General features: G+C 40.2%; 1 protein-coding gene across 1 annotated transcript in view; it reads right to left on the bottom strand.

The window, feature by feature from the left end:
• The window catches only part of SAMHD1 (SAM and HD domain containing deoxynucleoside triphosphate triphosphohydrolase 1), a gene marked incomplete in the record, with an annotated part of 1,343,678 nt that overhangs the window by 788,830 nt on the left and 539,380 nt on the right, over window positions 1–15,468 (bottom strand).

The following is a 15,468-nucleotide window of genomic DNA, read 5'->3' as shown; positions in this document are numbered from 1 at the left end:
ACAAAGAATGATAGGAATCATTGATTCCGGGTCCTGAGAATGTTGACACCATAGGCTTTTTAGATACCATTGTAGTTTCCTCATATGCAGTCTTGCATATGGAATTAGTAAAAGAGGCCATGAACCCCAGGGCTTGCAAACTTTTCCTTGCAGACAGCTGGGTCTTTGTGACCAGTAGTTTGAAGTAGGTTGTCAAATAAACATGTTTCTCTGGCATGAGGTAAGCCATCTGGTAAGTTGTGTTAAAGCTTGCTCCCAGGTATACAATATGTTGGCAGGGTACTAGGTGAGATTTCTTTTCGTTTATGGTGTACCCCAGTAAGGTTAAAAGTTTCTTCATGAATGCCAGGTGTTTTAATAGCAAGTCCTGGCTTTCTGCTTGAATCAGACAATCATCCAGGTATGGGTATATTTTAATATTTCTCGGCCTGCAAAATGCAATGGCTGGAGCAAAACACTTTGTGAATACCCTGGGCGCAGTAGATAAGCCAAAGGGAAGTGCAGAGAACTGATAGTGCATGGAGCCGGCCCTGAGGAGTAGGCATTTCCTGCAAGATTCCCTTATTGGAATGTGCAGGTAAGCTTCCTTTAAGTCTAAGGTTGCCAATCAAGCATCTTTGCCTAGCATAAGAAGCAGCTGTTGAAACGTTAGCATTTTGAATTTTGGGATTACCACAAATATGTTTAGAATAGAGAGGTCCAGGATAGGACGCCAGGAGCTGTCTTTTCCGGGTACCACGAAAAGTGTTGAATAAAAACCTTGTCCCCTTTCTTCTGCTGGGACAGGTTGAATAGCCCTGACACTTAGAAGAGAGAGGACCTGCTGTTGAACCTCTGCCCACTAATTTGGGGGTAGGTCTGGCCAACCATTTGGGGTTGGTAGTGTGTGGAAGTGGAATCTGTATCCTTAGAAAACTATATTTAAAACCCATTTGTCCTGGGTAATGAGTTCCCAGTTTTTTGCATGCAGGGCGAGCTTTCCTACTAAGGGAGCAAGCAGTTGAGCAGGGCTTGGAAGGGTTAAGGTTAAGTCATTGTGACATTTTTCCGTAGGGGGGTCTTACTAATTCCTGCTTTGGAAGTGGGAGCCCCCCACTGCTTAGGCCTGTGCACAGCCTGAGACTGTAACCTAGGTGGCCTGCTGTTCCTCGGTTTGGACTGTGAAGGCCTGGAAGAGACTGGAAAGGACAAATTCTTTGAAGGCCAATGCCTATTAAATCTGGGAGGCTGTACTTGCAGGAAATCTTTAACAGTTTGCATAGCTTTAGCTTTTTCCTCCATGTTTTTGAGGACTTCTTTTGTTTTGTTGCCAAACAGGCGGTCTTGGTTTAAGGGAGCATCCAGTAATTTAGCTTTAACATGAACTGGCAAGTTTTGCTCCTTAAGCCAAGCATGCCTTCTAAGTACAGACCCAGTGACAGCAGCCCTGCAAGATGCTTCTAAAGAGTCAAAACCACATTGCAAAGTATGTTTTCCAACTTGTTCAACAGAATGCATTAAATCCTGCAATTCTCTGTGTTCAGCACAGTGAGGAATCAACATAATTTTCTGTTTAAGTAGTCCCATAACATGCTGCTGGTACTTTAACATATGAAACTGGCAATTTAAAGCCCTAATGGCCAAAGTAGCAGAAGTGTATACCTTCTTACCCCATCTGTCCAAGGCCCTAGAATCTCTATCAGAAGGGTTAGGATTTTTGGCAGCAGTAGCCTTAATGCCCTTTGGTCCTTGGGAAATGGTCTCTGCATCTGCAGTAGGATTCTTGAAGAGGAACTTGTGAGAGTCAGGTACTCTAATACCCGTCAGGTTTTCTGGGAGCTGGAGGTAAAGTGTCTGGGGACAGGCTAGATTCCAAGAAGGCATCATCTACAATATCCAGAACAGGAGAGATAGCTAAAGGCATGTGTTGAGGAAGGAGTAAGAATTCCCCAAGCCTCTTTTTGGAGTCAGAGTAATCCCGGCTTTCCCAGCGGAAATGCTCCCTAACAGTGTGCAAGGTTTCACTAAAAGAAAAGTCTTCTGGAGGGGAAGCAGAGGAAATGGAATCCTCTGCATCAGAATCCTCATAGGTAGATAAGGGCAAATACTGGTCATCAGAAGAAATAGAAATATCAGAATCCTAATCAGAAGGAAAATCAGTTTTTAGGTCTCTTAGAGGGGGAAGGCTGGCTTCCCCTAATTACAATAATAAGGTCTTCAGCCATTCTTAGCATTTGTATTTTAGGCATATGGGCCTGACCATGCATTTTGGATGTCAGTTTTCTAGGCGTGGGTTGAGTTTTAGGCCTGGATGAAGAAGATTGCATCAGTTTAAAATGCAAATCTGTAGGCCTGAATACACCCCCAGAAGCCGGTGTCCTGCACAGCGGCTCCAGACCCATCCAAGGTAGAGACATCCGCAGAGGTTCCATAGTCGAAGAAGCATCTCACGGCATACCGGACTCCGAATGGGTCTCAGTAGAGGCCTGCGAATCTGAAGTAGCGGGTATCAGGGGCTGCAAAAGAGCCTCACTGAGTACCGGCGAACTGGCGACTAGCTTAATGGGAGCGTCGTCGGCAGTTTTAGACCAATGCGGTCTGTCTCTGTCTTTATCCTTACTTTTTTTAGAATATTGGTAGTCGGGTGGCTTACCAAAGCCATTTCTGGATAGTTATACAGAATACCAAAATAATTTGCTGCAAAAATAGACAGACGACGAACAGTTCAGGGGTTGAATAAGGCACAAAACCGACATCGAGGGACGTTGTGGTCTGGGCCAAGGAATGCAGTACGAATTAAAATCTTTATGAGGTATTTGCTTTCCACAGGTAAGACAATTGTTAACTTTTACTGACATCAGTTAAGAGCATGAAAAAGGATCCCCAACGGGGTACTTAGCTTTTTTGAAGACTTTGGTTCTGAAACTTGAAAATGTAAATTTCAGGAGTCAGACAACCGGCCGGCACTTGCGAACTGCTTCTGCTTCGGGCACCGCGCGGAAAGAAAGACTGATGTGACGGCGTCGGCTGCATGTTTTATACCCCTGATGACCTGATGTCATGGAAGAAGAGACAGCATCCGACGCAGGAATCCAAGACTCTGGTATTCAGGCTGGCTGAGGGCTACCTGCAGGCAGATAACCCAAATCTAATGACTTCAACAGTGAAACACGAAGAACATCACAACTGGCATACTGTGGGATCGACCACCTCAGTGGGTATGTCCAATTCTGAGATGAAGAAAAGAGAATCCTCTCTAGGTCCTTTAAGTTTGTCCTTTTAATTTTTTTCTTAGGCGGGAGGCCAACATCCAGGTCTTCTGACATGGTGTAGATGGCCAAGCATTTCAGACACTGGGTCTCAAGGAAGGTACTAAATGTGGACAGCCTAGACTATAGGATTTTATGAACAAACAACTTGACAGAGCTGTATTTACAGTGGTGTTCGGGCCTAGCTAGAACAGGCACTTGGTCTTTGTATGGAATTTGTCTAACACACTTGCACTTACCCCAGCTAGCTGATCAGCAAATCAGTCAACAGTTTAGAAAGGAAGTATATTTACCAGATCAGACAAGCAAAGCTACAGTATCGAGTGACCAATCACAGTCCATCGGGTACAACAACCTGCATTCAAGCTAATGGCGAGCAGCCTGAGGATCTCGTACATACATCTGACTTTATACACAGGTGACCTGAGACCATCATCCAGACGTATGTCCCAAGAAGGTAATGCTTTGGTACTCCAGCTGGACATAAGCAAGCTACAACTCATCTGTTAAGAATACTGCAACACTGACTCAGTCAGGACATTTTACTTGTTATTCAGATAGACACTGAGGCTGATTACGATACATGTAACCAAAAAACACAAATATTTATTGGGGAGTATAATTACATATCCTAGGACCTTATTAGATCACTAGTATTACTGAACTTGGGAACCCCAAATTACAAAAAAGACATAGGCACTCGAGGACAGTGTGAGTTTGCTGAAAAGAAAGGAAAAAACTTAAACAAATGAGAAATTAGAGGAACTTCTGAGAGATCAGATAGATATGATTAGGGAATTGGATGAATTTAAAAAGAGCATTACAGGAAAAATGCAAGAGGAAGAAATTATGAGCTGGAAGGAAGGAATGTCATTTGTAAAGCTATACATTATAAGTGATACAGAGCTGCAAGAAATGGGAGGGGGGACTTCATGAGTGAAAAACAGTAGGGCGATATAAAGAAGTTACATGAAAAGTGGTGGTAGAAAAGAAGCAAGAATGGGATTAAACAAAAGCACTTTGAAAGTACTCAAGCTTCATAAGACCTTGGCCAGTAAATTAAAATAACAGAAGATGGACAGAAGTATAGATAAAGTTAGGAACATATAAACATAGATAACACACAGGAATCCTGAATACATAATCAGGATAATTCAGGATTATCATGAGACACTGTATACGGAGCAGAAAGATGAAGATGAATAGGGAGTGAATTAGGTGAGCTTATACAACAGTTACAGATCCATGGAATAACAGTAAAGAAGAAAAACTGAGAAAATGTGCAATGAAGCAGGGAAGAACACATCAAATGACAGACCTAGTGGGAGGAGGGGGAATTACCAGGTTGGAGTGAGCTCTCCATATAGAGAGAATGTAAAGATAAAATGTTTCTGATGTGGCACAAGCTGGAGCAGAAAAGGATCCCAGTGACATGGAAAGCAGCAATTACACCAATATTAAGGGGATCTGGCAAATCCGGGGCATATCATTTAATATCAATATTAAATCATAACTGTGGGGTATTTACAATAATATTGGCAAACAGACAGACTAGTATTCAACCAAAAATTAACATGGACCAAAGTGGTCTTGTGAAAGGAAGGCAAACATTTGACAATATTTTGAAAACAAATAAGATACACTCAGGAAAAGTTGTTCAGGTGATGCTGGGTTTAGAAGCTAAAAAAGCCTTTGACAGGGTACACTGGATATATTTATAGAAAATAACATATAGAATGGGCTTTCCAATTGATTTTTCTTACTGTTACAAGAAATAAGAACTATAAGGCACTGATCAAAATAAATGTGATGGTATCCCCAGAATTAAAGACAGATAAGGGCACCCCTGCCCACTTCCTTTTGCTACTTGGCATACACCTGTAACATTTGACACAAAGAATAAGACAGTTAAGGGACAGGGAGAAAGTTTGGAGGGAAAAAAGTTCTTAATGTTTATGGACAAGATGATTACATACTTAACTAACCCAAACCAGGACCTTCAGGAATTACTTGAGATAAGGCAATTTACAAAGGTGTTAAGCTACAAAATAAAGACAAGACAAACAAATATGGTTTAATTACACACCTACTCACCTTCCAGGTTAACAAACATCCTAATTTTTGAATCACTATAGGCTTAGATACTTCAGAGAGTGTGGGTTGTTAAAAAAGACTGAGGTCTACATGTAGGAATTGTGGAACGAAGGGAAAATATGTTTAAGATAAGAAGAAGGTGGGAAGTCTTAAAAGTAGAGTGAGACAAGTAGGTACATGTAGAATGATTATACTGTCTCTAATATTACACTCGGGGCCAGGGTTTTCCACTTGAACCAGGAAAAGAATACTGAAGTCAAATTTAAATAAATAAATAAAACGGTAGTACTGAGATATACTTGGGAAAAACCCAAGAGTGGAGTTGGAGAAGATGATGCGACAAGGGAATGGGGAAGAAATGCCACTGCCAAATGTAGAAATGTATTATAAGGCAAAGCAGTTAAAGTCGGTGTGCTATTTCCAGAATATCAAGTACAACTCAAAGTGGAAAATGATGTTGATGCAAAGAGGAGCTACTTTACATGTAAACAAGTTAAATATTTGGTTCCAGATATTAGCAGTTGACCAAAATAAGAAATATTTAGGATCAATCTGCAAAAAGTTAAAAAGGACATTAAACAAAGAGGTCCTGGTGGAAATTTAAATTATAGCCAATTGGGTTATTTACCATATCTTTTGAGAGCCGGTTAGCACCACTACATAAGCAACCTCTTTTCCGGGGAGACCAAAGGTGGTACTTGCACTAAGTTTTCTTTCTTTTTTTTTTAAACATCTTTATTAAATCACAAACAAAACAGTGACAATGGTACCCATAAATTAATATATAAGAAAACAAACCACAACTTTTTTATGCAGTATACATATCTTTTTTCACAGCTGGCATTCACTCCAACATTACATGAATTATTCAATTAATTTCTTCCCTTAAACTTCATGAATTCCCTGAACACTATTCTGCATGCATTTTTCCATTTATTTCCATGCAATTTGTTCTTTCCCTTTTCCCAAGATCCCACCTTCAGTTATTTTAACACTTTACAATCGTTAGTACTTCAATTTCAGTTGCTTTAGATTTTGATTTCCATTTTCTAGTAAATGCTTTTCTTGGCAGTCGACAGCATTAAATTTATTAAGGCCTTACTATGCCTAAGCAATTCAGAGCCTATGTCTCACCCACCTCAAAAGTATTGCTCTTAGTTGCATCAATATATACCCCAAACATTTCTGACAAACCACTAAAAAAAATCTTTAAAATTTGCCAAACTGTTACGTTCCCAGCACATGTTCCCAATTTACTCTTCTCTATTCCCATTATACACATTTGCTATCTACCAGAGAAAAGATTTTAGGAAGTCTGCTTGGGGTAGAAAATATCCAAGTAAACACTTCCAAGGCAAAATCCTAAATATTCTGAATTAGTTGCATACTTTGGAGCAATACAAATGCTTATCCATTGTTCCTTGGTAAACTGCATTTCCAGTAAGCTCTTCCCAAAGTTTTCTAACCTGCTCAGACGGATTCTTTTAGTTATGCAATATTTTATACACCCTTAGCATCCTCTAACAGCTGCTTCTCTTCTAGACTCAACTAAAAGCTCTGCCATACTTGACCTTTCACTTAGCATACCTGGCAGCTGGCTTAGAGGATTAAGGAGCTGTTAAACAAGTTTCCTGTGTTCCAGTGGTGCAAGGTTGATTTCCTCAGACTCCATTGTCTAAATGTACGACTTTGAGCAAGTCACTTTACCAGACATCGCTCCTGGGCTGAGTCTGAAAAAGGTCCAAGGAGATCAGTGCTCTACACAAAAAACAAAATAAAGAAAGAAAAACACCAGTTTCCCTTTATCTTTGCCCATACTCTATTATCAGCCTCTGGTACAGAAGGCAGTATCTAACTTCAAGTCCAAACCTCTGCTTAAGTAGTCATGTGATGTAATAAGTAAAGTTTTAAATTAGCAAGGAACAGGAAGGACTTGCTTCTGAAGAAGTTTGGTATTTCATACAAGCGAAAATGCTGTAAAGCTAACAGTGAGTTGGAAGTGTGTTTAAGCTTATGGTGTGTCCGAGGCTCGTTTTTTAACATTAAACAAGTGTTTTAAAACACCCACTGTGTTTTGTGGATTACCTGAAGCAGTTTGTTTACTTTATGTATCTTGTTCTATAGTCAGCTTGTCCCACTTAACTCTTGCTCGCTTCTCCTACCAAATAAATTACTTCAACTCTACTACCTTTCACAACTACTACTCTGGTTATCAACAAGATATGCCTGTCAGCCTGGGATGACATGCTCGACAAGCCACGATGCTTCGCTAGGGACGGCTTGCACCAGTCAACCCTGGGCTTTCGGATATTGGCAAAGGCTCTTGCTACCCCCATAGTGCCTTTTTTAGGCAAGGCTCAAAAGACAAACCCACCTCCATAGGTATCACAAGGGATAAGAAACTAAGAGTAATGCTACTCAATGCGAGAAGTCTAAACCTCAAGATGCACGCACTCAAAACTCTCCTTAGCATGGAGAACATCGATATCTGTGCAGTAACAGAAACCTGGTTCAAGGCGCCTGAGAGCACCCCAGCACTACCTGGTTATACCTCATACCATGCTTTTCGGCCACAAAACTTGGACCGTATCAATATTCATCAAAGATACCCACACCTCCAGGTTGGTGGCACAGCACGAAGCATCAGAGACTATCCACGTGCAACTAACAGTGGGTAAAACTGCTTTCCAGTTTATAGCCTGCTACAGACCACCCTCCCAAACCCAGGAACCCCACTTGGCCTTCCTGAGAACACTGGAAAATATGAAGGTCTCTCCAAACACCATTATATTGGGCGACTTCAACTACCCAAACATAGACTGGGAGCATTACTCTAGCTCCAACACCCTAGCCCAAAGGTTCCTAGAATTTATAAACTCAAATGCTATGGAACAACTTGTTACCACTCCCACAAGAGGGGAAAACATACTGGACCTGATCATCACCAACATGGGGACTCTATGCTCCAGACCAGAAGTGTATCCCTCACTGGTAAGATCAGACCATAAACTAATCTCACTGGATATTCACATCCCGACTCCACCCCCTGCCCTGAAAACCACAGTGAAAAACTTCTTTAAAGCAAATTTCACACTCCCCAAAACCGAGGTGGAATCCTTCAAAGCCCCCGGGCCTGTGAAAAATATGGCCCAGATCGCAGAATCCTTTATAAACGCATTCTATGAACACGTTCAGGAATGCATGAATCATGCAATCCCAAATAAAACCAAGACCCAATCCTCCAAAGGCAGACGTCCTGTCTGGTGGACCCCAGCCATAAACAAACTATACAATAGAAGGAGGAAGCTACTACATGATAGAGCAAAATCCCAAAAAGGGAGGGCATCTCTGATCAGTATTAGCAAAAAACTATGGGCACTCATAAAATCGTCTAAGGCCAGCTTCGAGAGAAAAATTGCACAGGACACTAAGGATAATCACAAGGCTTTCTTTAGTTATGTTAGGAACCTGGGTGGGAATTCCCAGATATGCTGAGAATTAGTCCAAAATGACAAAAAATACACCAAACCCACAGACATTGCCAACATCCTAGCTGACAGGTTCAGCGCAACCCCCCCACCAAAAAGGCAAATATTTATCTCAGCAGAGTGCTGCCCCCCTGACATCTCAGATGCTCGAGTAAGAGCTGCCCTCTCCAAAGCAAAAAACACAGCATCAATGGGACCAGACGGTGTCCCGGGCTGCATCCTACATGAACTCCAAGAAGAGCTAAACCCAAACATAAAACTACTGTTCAATCTCAGCCTTACTACAGGGTATGTACCCAAAGAGTGGCGTACAGCAACAGTGGTCCCTCTCCACAAAGGTGGTGCCTCAACGGATCCTGGAAACTATCGCCCCATAAGCCTGGTCTGCAAAGCTATGGAAAGGATCATGGACCTCATAAATAAAGATATTGGGGACCTACAGACACTGGATCCTACCCAGTTTGGCTTTGTTAAGGGCAGATCCTGCCTCTTAAACCTGGTTGATTTCTTTGAAACAGTCACCAAGGCCATTGACGAGGGGAAGTTGTCCACATAGCCTACCTGGACCTCGCAAAAGCCTTCGATACAATACCCCACTTGGGCATTATAGATAAGCTCACTAGCTTAAATATAAACCCCTATGTCACTAGATGGGTTGTAAACTGGCTCAAGGACAGAACCCACATGGTTAGAATTGCTGGAGCCATGTCAGACTCCAAACCAGTTACAAGTGGCGTCCCGCAAGGCTCAGTCCTGAGACTTCTCTTGTTCGGTATATATTTCTCGGAGGTACAGGCCAACACGGAAGGACTGTGGCTGACTAAGTTCGCAGATGACTGCAAACTGGGCGCCATAATCGACTCTCCAGCCGACACAGGCATCCTCCAAAAGGGCCTCATAGAAGCAGACAACTGGTGCCAGAGCCATGGCCTCAAGCTAAACGCCAAAAAGTGTATAGTCATCCCCTTGGCAAAACAAAGTGCCCACAAATTACCACATAGGTGGTAATCCATTAAGTACAGAAGAAGTAATTAGGGACCTGGGGACCCAAGTTGATAGCAATCTCTCATTTGACAACCACGTGGCCAAAGTGGTTAGAAAAACATTTTATATAGCCCACCTAATAATGAAGGGATTCACATCTAGATTAGGGGAGGTCATCGTGCCTCTTTACTCATCCCTCATCAGGCCCATAATTGAGTACAATGCCCCTTTTGGGATGTAGCTTACCAGACACCTGCAGCAACTGGAAAGACCCCAAAAGTACCTCACCAAGAGGATCATAGGGCTCAAACAGATGCCATATGCTGCCCCGTTAAAGAAACTCCAGCTCTACTCAGTGGCATACCGCCTGCTCAGAGGTGATCTGTGCCCGACGTATAAAGCCATGTCCAACCCGGAATTAATGGACATGCTGCACCTCAGAAAATCCAAATTCCATCAAGCTACGTGCTCGAGAGACTTGAAACTCAGCACTGAAATAAATAGGACATGCTGGAGGGACAGATTCATAACCCAGAGGCTCCCTTCACTCTGGAATAAAATCCCAGTCCAGGTTAGGCAGAGCCCCTCATTGACCCTCTTCAAGAGGAATCTTGATTAGTGGATGGGAGATCGTAGGTTTACCCCGGGTATCACTTCTGTGTCACTGTTAGACAGAGGCACAGTATACTAACCTCGAAAAAGGGCATAGCAAAATTAATTTAAAATGGGTGGCGAAAGCCAAACACACTCTGGCTAGGCTTATAAATGCCCTAGGGCAGATAGCCTAGTATGAACCTATGAACCTATGTCTGACTTGTACATAAAAGTAAAGGGAGTAAACATGGTATCTCCTTGCATCTTATTATAAATATCCATAACCAAGAGCTTCCAGTTTCTCTTTCATTTTGCCTTTTCTCCCATATCCTTTTCTACCACAACAAAATTCTTTTGAATCCAGACCCCAAAAATATTTCAACTTATATTTCCGTAAATATGGGTATTCCTGAACCAAACCACGTGTGGGTATGTAACCCTTTCTTAAACATTCATGAATTAGAAATCCACAAGAGACATGAAACTCAAAATGTTCTACAACACTCTAATGTTCCTTTCAGGATTTAGCAAAAAAAAAAAAAAAAAAAAAAACAAAAGTAAAAATAAGGCTAATTCTTTTTGAGTACCATACCAGCTACATTCTTGAATTTGAGAGTCCCTTAATTTTTTTGCCAGTGGCTCTAAACAAAGCAAACAAAGGGGAAGACGGCACCCCCCTTCTGGTTCCTCTGCTCAAACATAGCTTACTGGAAAGGAACCCTCCTATATTAATTTGTGCCACCAACCCTTCATATATTCTCCTAAATAATCCTATTATTGTGTCAGGGAATGTTATGCCTACTACCCTACTCAAAATCCCAGATGACTATAAAATGCTTTCTCTGCATCAAGACCCAACAATAATAGCATAGCCATCGTACATTCTGACTCTCTTGGGATCATCATTGTTCTGTTAATGCTGACAAATGTTTGCCTCCCTTCCGTAAAACCACACAGATCCATATCGATTCTGACAACATCTTTGCCATTCTCTTCGCTAATACAGATGTAAACATTTCATAATCATGGTATAAAATTGAAATTGGTTTGTAGGAAGCTGGATCTGTAGGGGGTCTTCCCCTCTATAGGTAATACAGCCACTAAATCTTTCTTACAAGATGCTGGTACTTCCCCCCACTTTTTAAAATACTGTTAAACAAAACCTTCTAGATCTTTGTCTCTTTCTTCCCTTCCAATTTCCAAACTTCCACAGGAATAAAATCTGTTCCTGGAGACTTCCTTGTTGATTAATTATATATCACCATTTTTACTCCATCGTCTCCCAGTGCAGCCATTAATTGCTGTACATTCTCTTCCTCTAACCTTGGCATAACCAAGTCTTCCTTGAATATTTCCATTCATGCCTTTTCTTGGTTTCCACATTCCTCTGCTTTACATGAAGTTTAATAAAAATGAATATCGGAATTATCTCCAATATGTCTTCTTTTTTTTCCTTGTCACAGGCTTCCTATACTCGGTGACTGCCCTTTCCATTTTTTGTTGCCCAAGTCATTGTGCTAAATATTTTGTGCTGTGGAGTTAAATAGCTGTTTAACAGCAACTTTTGCATACTATCCAAGCATTCTCATTTTCCCTTTGCAGTTGTTGCTCTTCTGGTTTCTGTTAGATTCCCTTTATTCTGCATTACTTAAACCTTTGTCAACCCCTCTAAATAATTCTTACTATTTTTTCCCCCGGTCTCATTCTCCTTTCATTTCCACCCTACTTTTAAACTCCATTTTTATTTTACCCCACTCACTAGCTATCCCTTTTGAGGAAATCTTCTCTTAACTCTTGAATCACTTCTACTCCACATTTCTTAACAGGTAAGTAGGAAAGCACCAGTTTCTCTGATAAGGACACAAACAAATGAAGTAAAACGGTGTTAATGGTTCATGATCTGAAATAGGTATTGGATGTGTGACACAGCTTTCAAGTAAATACACATCATAAACAAACAATGTCACTTCAAAAACACTCAAAAAACAACTAGAAAACTAAACTTAAAGTAGGACCAAATAAATCGCTGTTACACCAGTATACTTCAGTGCTTTCATTCGATTTAATAATTCAGACTTCTTCAGAACAATGACCACAACCTTACATAAATTCTACGTAATTACTTAATTGCTCACATGACCAATAAAATGTTAAATTAATACATTTTAAAAATCCACTCCTTAAAAATACTCAGTAAAAGAGTATGTTATTTAAAAGGCACTAACATTCAAAGTGCCATTAAGCCCTGGTAATCTCTCAGCATTTAGAAATATTTGCCACTTCAGTTCTTTAATTTCTAAAGCAGTGTTATACTCACAAACATATGGTGTCACATTAATATGATCTAGAAGTAAAAGAACTGAACTTTTTGAAATGTATACATTCACTAGCATGTTTGACTAAAGCATGATTAAAATTTTTATTTTTAATAGCTAAACAATGCTCATATATTCTTTTGTATAATAACAGTTTTACCTACATATTTATTATTTATTTATTTTTGTTGATAGATAAATAAATGTGTAAGTAAAACTGTTAGAGCATTATACAAAAGAATATATGATCATTGTTTAGCTATTAAAAATAAAGATTTTAATAATGCTTTAGTCAAACATGCTAGTGAATGTATACATTTCAAAAAGTTCAGTCATTTTACTTCTAGATCATATTAATGTGACACCATATGTTTGTGAGTATAACACTGCTTTAGAAATTAAAGAACTGAAGCGGCAAATATTTCTAAATGCTGAGAGATTACCGGGGCTTAATGGCACATAGAAATTATGAAAGGTGGTACAGGATACTAGCTATATTATGCCACAGCTCTTGCACTTATATCTACTCTTACAGGTCACCATTTTCTGCATGTGTGAAAAATATATACTGGTAGAAGAATCTATGAATTTATATTGCTTACAATTGTAACATGGATATGTACCAGGTGCCCCTCTTGATACAGATAAAGTACTGTATTCATTAATTTCTAACAGATTTTACGCTAACAACTTTTTTATAAATGAATGTAGGGTGATTTCCTACTTTGGCTAGATCTCTATTCCTTAATATCACTTTCCAGTTACTTTTAATAACTTCCTTAAAACTTTCAGAATCTGTACAAATAGGGACAGGGAAAGCACAGTCCGTTTTAGTGTTACTGTTGTCAATATTACTATTATTATTTCCAGGTAGGGTATCTTTGGGTGAAAAGCCACTAATCAACATTTGTGGGAATTTATCTTTCCGAATTCCATAGATTACCTTTTTAATATTGCTTAATCTGTCCAATGGATAACCACGTTGTACAAACATTAAAATCAGTTTGTCAATTTCTTTAACAATAGTTTCTTCCTCTGAAATAAGTCTACTTAACTGAATGAACTGTCCTCGTACTAAAGTGAATTTCATGAAGGGTGGATGATTACTATGAAAATGCAAAAAATTGTTTGCATAAGTATCTTTCCTATAGACTGTACTAACAAATATTTTCTTTTTTACATCCATAGTAATACTTAGATCTAAAAAATGAACATTAACGCCCATATTACTGAGTACAAAGGTCAACCCACATGCGTGGCTGTTGACTTCATTCAAAAAGCTCTTCAGCAGATTCATTTCAGATAAAAAAACAAATCATCTATGTATCTTTTATACATAAAAATATGTTTAAATCCTTCTAATTTAGTTAAATAAGACAATCCCCATCATCTCAAGATTAGCAAATGCTGGAGCTACTTTAGCCCCCAAGGCTACCCCACACAACTGCAGATATATTTTCTCATCAAATCATAAAAAACTGTTCTTTTAGCACCAGTTCAAGCAACACACATATAGACTGTGTCATAACTTCACTAAACTGAGTGTATTCAGTCAGAAATTTTTTAATGAAATCAATACCTAAACTTTGATCACTAGATGTATATAAAGAAACCACTTCAGCTGTTACAAGAAGCATTTCTGTACCCTGAAAAAAGAAGTTATGTACTCACCATAACGTGCCAGGTTGGTAGCCCATCTCATCCTTCATTTTTACATATGGGTTCGGAGCCGATCCTCGGCTCTGACTCAGCCGATTTACAAGCTGGAAGACTTCTGGTTGGCACGTGGCTAAGCAGGTATCCCATGGTGCACCAGTATAATTCCCAAACCTTGTTCGCTGCTCACTATAATAACCATAAAAGCAACCAATACTAAAGGGTCTCCAACCAAAGGCAACCAAATTATTACTTCCAGATCTTCCAGGATGGGGGCAGGAGGGCGGGTTGGTAAAAATGAAGGGTGAGATGGACTACCAACATGGAACATTATGGTGAGTACATAACTTCTTTATGTTAGGTAGTCCGAGCTCACCTTCATTTTTACATATGGGACAGCGCCTCTAGTGCCTTATTCTTGGGTGGCTCATTGGAAAATACTCTTGCGCACCGTGGAGTCAAAGGATGCTCTACCCCTGGATGCCAAATCCAATTTGTAATGTGTAATAAAAGTGTGAGGGGTAGCCCACGCAACTGCTGCACAAATATTATCAAGTGGTACCCTGGCTTGAAAGGCTGCAGCGGTAGACAGCGACCTGGTAGAATGAGCCTTGACCCTGTAGGGTAAAGGTTTGCCCTCTGAGCTATTAAGGTTATACAACTGGAAATCCAATTAGATAGTGTCACGTTAGAAACTGGTAAGGCCAATCTAGAGTCAGAAAAGGAAATTAATAACTGATCTGATTTCCTGAAAGCCTAAGTCCGCTGTAGGTAAAAACGTAGTGGTCTATGAACGTCTAGCTGATTAAAACGGTACTCAGCTGCATTACAGTGGTTAGGGAAGAAAACTAGGAGTTCTATTGATTGGTTTAAGGTAGCATTAGAACAAACTTTGGGGACAAAGGAGGGATTAGTACACAATGACCCTGTCTTTGTGAAAAATCAAATACGGTGACTTAACAGACAAGGCTTGTAGCTCCGATACCTGTCTAGCTGATGTGACAGCTACCAAAAACAAGGTCTTCCAAGACAATAAGATAAGTGGGAAGGTTCAAAGGGGGGAGAAGTCAATTTGGACAACACAAAATT

Source organism: Protopterus annectens, chromosome 12.part0, assembly GCF_019279795.1.
Source record: "Protopterus annectens isolate FY-2018-M chromosome 12.part0, PAN1.0, whole genome shotgun sequence".
Classification (NCBI taxonomy): Eukaryota; Metazoa; Chordata; order Ceratodontiformes; family Protopteridae; genus Protopterus; species Protopterus annectens.
The sequence above is the reverse complement of the archived record's forward strand: the minus strand, read 5'-3'. Positions and strand labels throughout refer to the sequence as shown.